Source organism: Bubalus kerabau, chromosome 1 (genome assembly GCF_029407905.1).
Source record: "Bubalus kerabau isolate K-KA32 ecotype Philippines breed swamp buffalo chromosome 1, PCC_UOA_SB_1v2, whole genome shotgun sequence".
Taxonomy (NCBI): domain Eukaryota; kingdom Metazoa; phylum Chordata; class Mammalia; order Artiodactyla; family Bovidae; genus Bubalus; species Bubalus kerabau.
The window spans coordinates 209,253,465-209,264,571 of NC_073624.1; the positions used below are offsets into that span (position 1 = coordinate 209,253,465).

Here is an 11,107-nt window from a genome sequence, read left to right on the forward strand (position 1 = left end):
GATCCCCTGGAGAAGGAAATGGCAACCCACTCCAGCACTCTTGCCTGGAAAATCCCATGGACGGAGGAGCCTGGTGGGCTACAGTCCATGGGGTTGCAAAGAGTCGGACACGACTGAGAGACTTCCCTTTCTTTAAATCAAATAAAGCAACCCAGTTAGCTTTGGTTTGTTTCAAGGTGTAAAGTGGGGTAACCAACTGTCCTGGTTTTAGTATTGAAGGTTCTGCATCCCAGAAGACCCATCAGCCATGTACAAACCAGGACAGTTGGCTATAGGACTTGATGGGCCTACTCATAAGGAAGCAAGCAACTGTCATTTTTTGCTTCCTTTGTACACACTGAATCTTTCAGGAAGGCAGCTGTGCTGCAGATAAAAGAGAGGTTGTACTTTGTGCTGTGGGGTACTTTACCAAGAGAGGCTTTCTGTAGTGCTGTGTCACCCTCAGGGATGCTCCAGATTGTCCACACTGCATTTTCAAATCAGTCTGCATTTATAGCTGTCATATTTACAGAATTATTTGCATACATGTAACTACCTATGTCATCAGTTTATTTTGTATATAGTCAACTGAAACATTTAACTATTCAAACACATGCTATAATTTTACATGTTGTAATTTAATTTTTAATACTTTTTGTTATAATTACAGCACTACATTGACTCCAGTTTATAATTCTATGGGTTGTTGTTCAGTCGCCAAGTCGGACTCTACAACCGCATGGACTGTGGCACACCAGGCTTCCCTATCTCTCACCATCTCTCAGAGTTTGCCCAAGTTCATGTCCATTTAGTCAATGATGCCAAACAACCATCTCATCCTCTGTCACCCTCTTCTCCTTCTGCCTTCATGAATCATTGCCTTGTTATGGTGAAGGGGCTTGGGTAACTCAATGAAGCTATGAGTCATCCCATGCAGGGCCACCCAAGACAGATGGATCACAGTGGAGAATTCTGACAAAACGTGGTCCACTGGAGGAGGGAATGGCAAACCACTTTAGTATTCTTGCAGTGAGAACCACATAAACTGTATAGAAAGGCAAAAATTCTATGGGTGTATAGATTAAATTATCTTTGAATTTCTTTTCAGAAAGAAAATGATGTTATAAAATATTTGTAACAAGGAGAGCTATTCTGATGGGGCTTTTGATACCCACCACTGGTAAAACTTGGATCCTGAGCAGGAAGAGGGGCCAGGCTCTTAGAGGTGGTGAGAATTGACCTAGTTCTTGACAAAGGGGGCAAGGAAGATGAAGGTGTAGGATGAAAGGCAATTCTGGGCAGGGAAATGCAAGTAGAGTAATGTGTGAGGAGCAGCGGGACTTGCCGGACGGCAGAGGGCGGGGTGGGGGTGGGGGGACAGGCAGAAGGAAAGCTCACAGAGCTGAGGATTGCTGGGGGCCTGATCACAGAGGGTCTTGAGTGAAGAACTAAGGAATCTGCATGCTGGCCTCAAGGTGTAAGCAGTCAGATACAACCATCCATTCAGCTGGGCAGGAGTGTCTGCTCTGCAGCAGGTGCCTGGCACGGGCAGGAACCAGGTAAGGTTACTGCCAGGAGAAAGTCCACAGTCTGGAAGAAGGTGATTCACATTCATTATCCTAGTAAACAGCTAACACCAACGCATAAATAATGGAGGATGGATCAGACAGGTCCTGGTCCAAACCCTTGACTTACAGCTGCCATTTATTCCACTCAATAACCTCTGAGTCAGGAGCATCAGTATTTCTCCATTTTGAAGATGGGTAAAGTGAAGCAGCAGATATAATGGTCATCTGAGTTAAATTCACCCATTCCAGTCTGTTTTAGTTCGCTGATTCCTAGAATGTCGACATTCACTCTTGCCATCTCTTCTTTGACCACTTCCAATTTGCCTTGATTCATGGACCTGACATTCCAAGTTCCTATGCAATATTGCTCTTTATAGCATCGGACCTTGCTTCTATCACCAGTCACATCCACAGCTGGGTATTGTTTTTGCTCTGGCTCCATCCCTTCATTCTTTCTGGAGTTATTTCTCCACTGATCTCCAGTAGCATATTGGGCACCTACTGACCTGGGGAGTTCCTCTTTCAGTATCGTATCATTTTGCCTTTTCATACTGTTCATGGGGTTCTCAAGGCAAGAATACTGAAGTGGTTTGCCATTCCCTTCTCCAGTGGGTGAATTTAACTCAGATGACCATTATATCTACTACTGCGGACAGGAATCCCTCAGAAGAAATGGAGTAGCCATCATGGTCAACAAAAGAGTCCGAAATGCAGTACTTGGGTGCAATCTCAAAAACAACAGAATGATCTCTGTTCATTTCCAAGGCAAACCATTCAATATCATGGTAATCCAAGTCTATGCCCCAACCAGTAACGCTGAAGAAGCTGAAGTTGAACGGTTCTATGAAGACCTACGAGACCTTTTAGAACTAACACCCAAAAAAGATGTCCTTTTCATTATAGGGGACTGGAATGCAAAAGTAGGAAGTCAAGAAACACCAGGAGTAACAGGCAAATTTGGCCTTGGAATACAGAATGAAGCAGGGCAAAGACTAATAGAGTTTTGCCAAGAAAATGCACTGGTCATAATAAACACCCTTTTCCAACAACACAAGAGAAGACTCTATACATGGACATCACCAGATGGTCAACACTGAAATCAGATTGATTGTATTCTTTGCAGCCAAAGATGGAGAAGCTCTATAGTGTCAACAAAAACAAGACCGGGAGCTGACTGTGGCTCAAATCATAAACTCCTTATTACCAAATTCAGACTTAAATTAAAGAAAGTAGGGAAAACCACTAGACCATTCAGGTATGACCTAAATCAAATCCCTTATGATTATACAGTGGAAGTGAGAAATAGATTTAAGGGACTAGATCTGATAGATAGAGTGCCTGATGAACTATGGAACGAGGTTCGTGACATTGTACAGGAGACAGGGATCAAGACCATCCCCATGGAAAAGAAATGCAAAAAAACAAAATGGCTGTCTGGGGAGGCCTTACAAATAGCTGTGAAATGAAGAGAAGCGAAAAGCAAAGGAGAAAAGGAAAGATATAAGCATCTAAATGCAGAGTTCCAAAGAATAATAAGAATAGATAAGAAAGCCTTCCTCAGCGACCAGTGCAAAGAAATAGAGGAAAACAACAGGATGGGAAAGACTAGGGATCTCTTCAAGAAAATCAGAGATACCAAAGGAACATTTCATGCAAAGATGAGCTCGATAAAGGACAGAAATGGTATGGACCTAACAGAAGCAGAAGATATTAAGAAGAGGTGGCAAGAATACACAGAAGAACTGTATAAAAAAGATCTTCATGACCAAGATAATCATGATGGTGTGATCACTCACCTAGAGCCAGACATCCTGGAATGTGAAGTCAAGTGGGCCTTAGAAAGCATCACTATGAACAAAGCTAGTGGGGGTGATGGAATTCCAGTGGAGCTGTTTCAAATCCTGGAAGATGATGCTGTGAAAGTGCTGCACTCAATATGCCAGCAAATTTGGAAAACTCAGCAGCGGCCACAGGACTGGAAAAGGTCAGTTTTCATTCCAATCCCAAAGAAAGGCAATGCCAAAGAATGCTCAAACTACCACACAATTGCACTCATCTCACACGCTAGTAAAGTAATGCTCAAAATTCTCCAAGTCAGGCTTCAGCAATATGTGAACCGTTAACCTCCTGATGTTCAAGCTGGTTTTAGAAAAGGCAGAGGAACCAGAGATCAAATTGCCAACATCCACCGGATCATGGAAAAAGCAAGAGAGTTCCAGAAAAACATCTATTTCTGCTTTATTGACTATGCCAAAGCCTTTGACTGTGTGGATCACAATAAACTGTGGAAAATTCTTAAAGAGATGGGAATATCAGACCACCTGACCTTCCTCTTGAGAAATCTGTATACAGGTCAGGAAGCAACAGTTAGAACTGGACATGGAACAACAGACTGGTTCCAGATAGGAAAAGGAGTACGTCAAGGCTGTGTATTGTCACCCTGTTTATTAACTTCTATGCAGAGTACATCATGAGAAACGCTGGGCTGGAAGAAGCACAAGCTGGACTCAAGATTGCCGGGAAAAATATCAATAACCTCAGATATGCAGATGACACCACCCTTATGGCAGAAAGTGAAGAGGAACTCAAAAGCCTCTTGATGAAAGTGAAAGTGGAGAGTGAAAAAGTTGGCTTAAAGCTCAACATTCAGAAAACGAAGATCATGGCATCCAGTCCCATCACTTCATGGGAAATAGATGGGGAAACAGTGGAAGCAGTGTCAGACTTTATTTTTTTGGGCTCCAAAATCACTGCAAATGGTGACTGCAGCCGTGAAATTAAAAGTAAAATTAAATTACTCCTTGAAAGGAAAGTTATAACCACCCTAGATAGCATATTGAAAAGCAGAGACATTAGTTTGCCAACAAAGTTCCGTCTAGTCAAGGCTATGGTTTTTCCTGTGGTCATGGAAGGATGTGAGAGTTGGACTGTGAAGAAGGCTGAGCACCGAAGAATTGATGCTTTTGAACTGTGGTGTTGGAGAAGACTCTTGAGAGTCCCTTGGACTGCAAGGAGATCCAACCAGTCCATTCTGAAGGAGATCAGCCCTGGGATTTCTTTGCAAGGAATGATGCTGAAGCTGAAACTCCAGTACTTTGGCTACCTCATGCGAAGAGTTGACTCATTGGAAAAGACTCTGATGCTGGGAGGGATTGGGGGCAGGAGGAGAAGGGGACGACAGAGGATGAGATGGCTGGATGGCATCACTGACTTGATGGACATGAGTCTCAGTGAACTCCAGGAGTTGGTGATGGACAGGGAGGCCTGGCGTGCTGCAGTTCATGGGGTCGCAAAGAGTCGGACATGACTGAGTAACTGAACTGAACTGAACTGAAAGTGAAGCAGATTGATTCAGGCAGCTTGTAAGAAGCTAAGCTAAGGTTTGAACCCAGGCAATCTGAGTCCAGACTCCAGGCTCTCAAACACTCTTTAAGCGCATAAGGGCCACAGGGCACTCTAAGCACTATGATAGAAGTTTAGAGGAGACACTGGAAGGGATTGGCCATTGCCTAATGGGATTTACAAAGGGTGTACTGACAGCTGTCCCTGGGTCCAGGTTGAGGGTAGGATACTAGCTCTGTGAGAGAGGAAGAGAAAGACCCCAAGAGGCCATCCTCATCTAGCACCCCATGGGAAGAGCTTTCTGAGAGGTCTGGGCACCCATCCAGCACCCTGGTATGTACTTGCTGCTTGCCCTGGGATCAGCAGTGTTTCTAGAATTTCCCCTAGACCTCCTCTACTTGCATGGTTACTTCGTCTTGGTCCAGGGGCCCATTCATCTAAGGTCTTTGTTTTAGGGACATTGGCCAAACTCTTCCTCATCCCTGGCTCCATTCTCTCCTCTGGATCTCCATCCAGACATCCAGGGGTGATTCTCCATCAAATGCTTCTCATGAGAGCTGAGGGCTGAATTCTCCTGTAGGTGCACCTGAGACTCTCAGAATCCCTGATCAATCCCTGTAGAACAGCTCACCATCAGGGCTGAGGACCCAGACATTGGAGCAGAATCCCTTCTAGGTCTACTCCTAGAAGAATGGGAGGCTCACCATCAAAGTTAAGTTGTCAAAATCAATTACCTTCTATCTCAGTCAGTTAATACAATAATCAACAATTCTGAAATTAGCAATGTTAGCATAAACAACATTCATTACTTCTGCGGAGTGAGTCTGGGCCAGGATTTCTACAGCCAGGACTTCCACAGGCTTTTGTAGTATATGTTGGCTTCTACAGAGAGAACCCAGGCAACCTGGGTTTCAGAGGACCTCATTTGATTGCGTAAACCCCTTGTTAAAGGAAGAAAGGAAAACTTAAAAGCCCAGACAAAAAACTGAATGTGAGATTCAGTTAAGAGATTAAGCATGGACAGCTTATAAGACACTGTCTCTTTAAGCAAAGCTGAAGTGGGTTTTGGTGTGGGTTTTGCAGAAGCCAGTGCTCAGAGGTTGGGGATTTTCAGAGGTGAGAGTGTTTACTTTCCGGGCTCTGGCTGACTGGCTGACTTTCAGAACTGTGGTCACAGGGGACTTGTTATAGATTGGTGATCACACAGGCTGAAAACAGATTCTGGTGGTTTCTTTTTACCATGGCTACATGGTAAAGGCAGTAAGAGCTTTTAAATTCTCACCCTTCACAACCTTATCCTTCACTACCCTTCATCCACCATAGGCTTCCTGATCAAAGTCTTCACTGCTCTGGCCTGAGATCTTTGAGGAGAAAAGGAAGAAAGGAAGTTGGTGAACAGGTTGGGGAGCATCGCCTGAAAGCAGGAAGGAACCTCAGAGTGCTCCGAGCTGGAGGTCTTGCCCTCTCTCACACCTTTCCCACCTTCCGAGGTCTGTTTAACTCACCTTTAGAGTAAGACAAGACGAGAGAAGAGATACTAAAGGTGGTCTAGGTCCACAGTCAGGAAGGACACTGGGGCATGTGTGGGGCTGGAAGGAGAGAGAAGAGTGGAAATGGATGAGGACCCCAGGCCAGTAAGCATGAGAAGCTAAAATGACCATGGTCCTGGCAACCTTATCTAAGAAACTTGCTTTATGGTAGCAAACCCATGTGTGCGTACATGCTAAGTCGCTTCAGTCGTGTCCGACTCTTTGCCATCCTATGGCCTGTATGTAGCCCACCAGGCTCCTCTGTCCATGGGATTCTCCAGGCAAGAATACTGGAGTGGGTTGTTGTGCTGTCCTCCAAGGGATCTTCCTAACTCAGGGATCAAACTCACGTCTCTTACATCTCCTGCATTGGCAGGCAGGTTCTTCACTACTAGCTCCACCTGGGTAGCCCAGCAAACCCTTGAAGGGGGTGCTGATGGAGGGAAAGAGAGGGCTACAGGTGGGATGCAGGGTGCTGGAACTTCCCGCCAGAGGGTCTTAACATCCACACCTCGGACCACGAGGAGCCGCATGGGGTACCCAAGTTTGATTAGGCCTTTTATCCTTTCCAGGGTGAGAGTATCTTCCTTGTCCCTGTTCCCCCCACCCCTGATTTCTGGGGGCAAACCCTGAGCAAGGAATACTTGTAGCCTAGGGCTTCTTCTCTGGGAACCCAGAACACTTGGTTTTCACACTTGCCATCACCCTCCCCTTGGAGCCCGAGACTTCTCTCTGTGCGGTGAGGACTCCACTGTACCCCTGCTTGAAATGCTTCACCTGGGTGGCCTCTACTGCCAGTCAAATGACTCTTCTATACGTCAGATCTTTGAAGTTCTGGAAATTCACTAAATGCAGAGATAAACTGTAATATACTAATGAGTTTCGGAGAAGGCAATGGCACCCCACTCCAGTACTCTTGCCTGGAAAATCCCATGTGCAGAGGAGCCTGGTAGGCTGCCGTCTACGGGGTCGCTAAGAGTCAGACATGACTGAGCGACTTCACTTTCACTTTTCACTTCATGCATTGGAGAAGGAAATGGCAACCCACTCCAGTGTTCTTGCCTGGAGAATCCCAGGGATGGGGGAGCTTGGTGGGCTGCCGTCTATGGGGTTGCACAGAAGTGCGACACGACTGAAGCGACTCAGCAGCAGCAGCAGCAACTGAAGAGTTTAGCAAAGAGTTTTGCTTACAAAGTGTTAAAAACCACAAGGAACTGAAAGAAGGTTGGTTAGCTGAGATGACACACATTTGAGTGTGTGGTACACAGCAGGTACTCCATCATGTTTGGTGCTAAATTACTGTTACTTTGAACTTTCTATAAAACATGATGATATTAATGTAGCTGTTCCTTATATGTCAATGGAGTTATATGAGATTGATTTGTGGTGACTTCAAGTTTTCAAAAAAGGCTCCAAAAAATAAATGCAACTTGTCCATTAAAAAATTTACCCTCATTTTCCAAATGAAGAGATGGAGATATATATGACTCGTGCCTGGAAAATCCCATGGATGGAGGAGCCTGGTAGGCTGCAGTCCATGGGGTCGCGAAGAGTCAGACATGACTGAGCGACTTCACTTTCTCTTTTCACTTTCATGCATTGGAGAAGGAAATGGCAACCCACTCCAGTGTTCTTGCCTGGAGAATCCCAGGGATGGGGAAGCCTGGTGGGCTGCCGTCTAGGGGTCACACAGAGTCGGACACGACTGAAGTGACTTAGCATAGCATAGCAGAAATGGAATCAAGACAAGTGCTATATGCTCTTGCTTAAGTTAATTTTTTCAAAGCTAATTAATTTTCAGCCCTTCCTGTAGGAGGACAACCTCTGCCCAGGAGACAGTAAGGCCCAGGTGGTCCCTGGGATATCCTCAGCCTCGTATCCCCAGAAGCCCTGCATGGGGAAGTGCTTTCACATTTGCTGAATGAGGTGTTGATATTGTGGATGCGCAGCCTCTAATCACTGGAAAAGCAGTGAGCAGCATAGCTTGGCCATCATTCTACAAGGGCACAGTGAGCTGCTGTGATGAGGGCTTGGAGGGACAGGTACCAGTCTGGTCCATAGGCTTGCTCTTGTCCTTTAGGAACCTCTTCAGAAGGTAGACACACTCATGCTCCAGTCCAGACTCTGCTTCTCAGTGGCCATATCACCTCCCAGTTGTACTTGGTAATGAGAATGACAAGGTGGATATTGGTCTCTAAGTTAGTCTCTAAGTGATGCAGTAGTCCTTCACAAACTGGCAAAGCCCTTGGATGCTGCCATCAGCCAGGATCTAGAATCTGACCATGAGCTGGAGAACATGGGCCTGGAAGGCTCCAGCCTTATTATGGTTTCTCTGGGGCAGGAGGTAGGATGGGGTGTAAGAACCCAGGGAGGCTGCCTCACAAGACTGGTTTTCTGCTCAAAGCCTGAGGATCCTTTCAGGTACAAATGAAATTATTTACAAAATAGAAATAGAGACACTGATGTAGAAAACAAACTTATGGTTACTAGGGGATGATGGGTGGGGAAGGGATAAATTGGGAGATTTAGACTGACATACACACTACTATGTAAATGAGATAACTAATAAGAACCTGCTGTATAGCACAAGGAATTCCACTCAATATTCTTAATGACCTATATGGGAACATAATCTTAAAAATAAGAGTGGATATATGTATACATATAACTGATTCACTTTGCTGTACACCTGAAACACAATATTATAAATCAATTATACTCCAATAAAAATTTAAAAATAAAACCAGAAGGGACTTCCCTGGTGGTCCAGTGGTTAAGAATCCACTTGCCAATGCAGGGGACATGGGTTGAATCCCTGGTCCCGGAAGATTTCACAAGCCTCAGGGCAACTAACCCCATGTACCACAATTACCGAGCATGAGCGCCTAGAGCCTGTGTTCTGCAGCAGAGAAAAGAAAGAAAGGGCTAAGTCGTGTCCAACTCTTGGGATCCCATGAACTGTAGTCTGCCAGGCTCCTCTGTCCATGGGATTCTCCAAGCAAGGATACTGGCGTGGGTTGCCATTCCCTTCTCCAGGAGGTCTTCCTTACCTAGGAATTGAACCCAGGTCTCTTGCATTGCAGGCAGATGCTTTACTGACTGAACGACACAGAAGAGAAGCCACTGCAATAAGAAGCACCAGAATGAAGCCCTGCTCGCCACTACTAGAGAAAGCCTGCACAACAATGAAAACCCAGCACAGCCAAAAAAGAATTCATTTAAAAAAGGAAAAATAATGATGCATATTCAAACACACTGTCACTATTAAAATTTTATTATTAATGAGAATATTTACTGTGTGAAAAGGTTTTATGTATATTTAATATGTAAAATAAATGTTAAAATGTAAAAAATAAAGCCTGAAGACCCTTTCAGGATATGCAATTTGTATGTGTGCTTTTTGGTACATTGAACATGGATAACTGGAAGCTCTCTGAGTCTGTTTTATGATTCTCTCCTCCACACAGTGGTTTTATGTGAATTGCCCTACTTCAAGGCTGCTTCCACCACTCCAACCTTGACAGCCTATTCCTCCCCAGGGTACCGGCACTGGTCAGCCAAGCAGGGGATGTCTTGCTGCCCCCTGACCTGCTGGGTGAGATGAGTAGTCCTGGACCTCAGTTCTGGGGTCTCTACAGGGTGATGATGTGCTGCTTCCTGAATCACTCACCCTGGCTCTCACTGAAGTAGCCCATCATGATATTCAGGCAGTCTTGGAACCAGTGTGACTCCACTTTCCAATGCTCAGTGTCAGCCTGGGTGACCATTAGGTCCTCCAGGCACATGAAGGCACTGTACCCAGGGGTTCTGGGGGTGAGCCTGTGATACCACATGACAAGAACAGCAGAGAGTGGGATCCTGGGAAGGGAAGAAGTTCCTGTCTCTAGGTCATGATAGACCTGAGTTGTCCTGACTTCACTGGTTCAAGCCTTTTCTTGATCCCCACTTTAGAGATGAGGACACAGAGACACAGAGAGGTTAGTCTTCTGCTCATGGTCACAGAGCTGGGAAGCAGATGAATTGGGTCGGAAGCAAGGCTGTGAGGTTCCAGAACACACACAGAGTCCCTGCAAATCTGAAGGGAAAACCCAGTGACCTTGCCACCACACTCACACCCTTCATGGGCTCAGAAGCCCTGGGATCCAGCTCTGGGTTGGTCCTTATTAACTGTGTAACTTGGACAATAGTCTCTGCAATGGAAATACTAAATCTCTTTGTGAGGCAGGAGAGTGGACAGTGACATGGGTGAAGGGCTGGCTGGGACTGGAAAAGGTGGGTATAAACAGGGCTGCACAAGAAGAGGTATATCATGTTACTAGTAGAAGAGCTGGGCTTTAAGGCTTCTTTGAGAAGTAGGGATCCTGGGTAATCACACAGGGCTCCACATCCCTCTACATCTTGCTGCACATAAAATAGGCTCAGAAGGAAATGAGACAGGGAGGGGAACAAAAGCCACACTAGGAGGGTTTGGACAAGGGGAAGCAGAGGACAGGGGCCAATCCAGGTTCCTACCCCTAGAGATGGCCCCTTCTCAGGAGCCACTGACTGATCTTGAATTGCTTTCAGCTCCTCAATTCTCCATCCCCACCACCCCCGTAGTGGGGGCAGTGCTGTAAACCCTCAGGAGACAATAAAATAGAGGTGACCTGGGAAACCTAACTGAGGTAAGTTATACTTGGCAGAAGAAGG

General features: G+C 45.6%; 1 long non-coding RNA gene across 4 annotated transcripts in view; it reads left to right on the forward strand.

The window, feature by feature from the left end:
• LOC129631307 (uncharacterized) overlaps positions 1-9,781 on the forward strand; it is a 48,777-nt gene extending 38,996 nt beyond the window's left edge. For 3 of the 4 annotated variants that reach the window (XR_008703984.1, XR_008703986.1, XR_008703985.1), the window contains 2 exons: positions 6,213-6,379; positions 9,502-9,781. This is a non-coding gene — a long non-coding RNA (uncharacterized LOC129631307). Of the gene's footprint in view, positions 1-5,930; positions 6,006-6,212; positions 6,380-9,501 lie in introns of those variants that run through there. The other variant, XR_008703982.1, reaches the window with a different exon arrangement.
• The last annotated feature ends 1,326 nt before the right edge of the window (positions 9,782-11,107 follow it).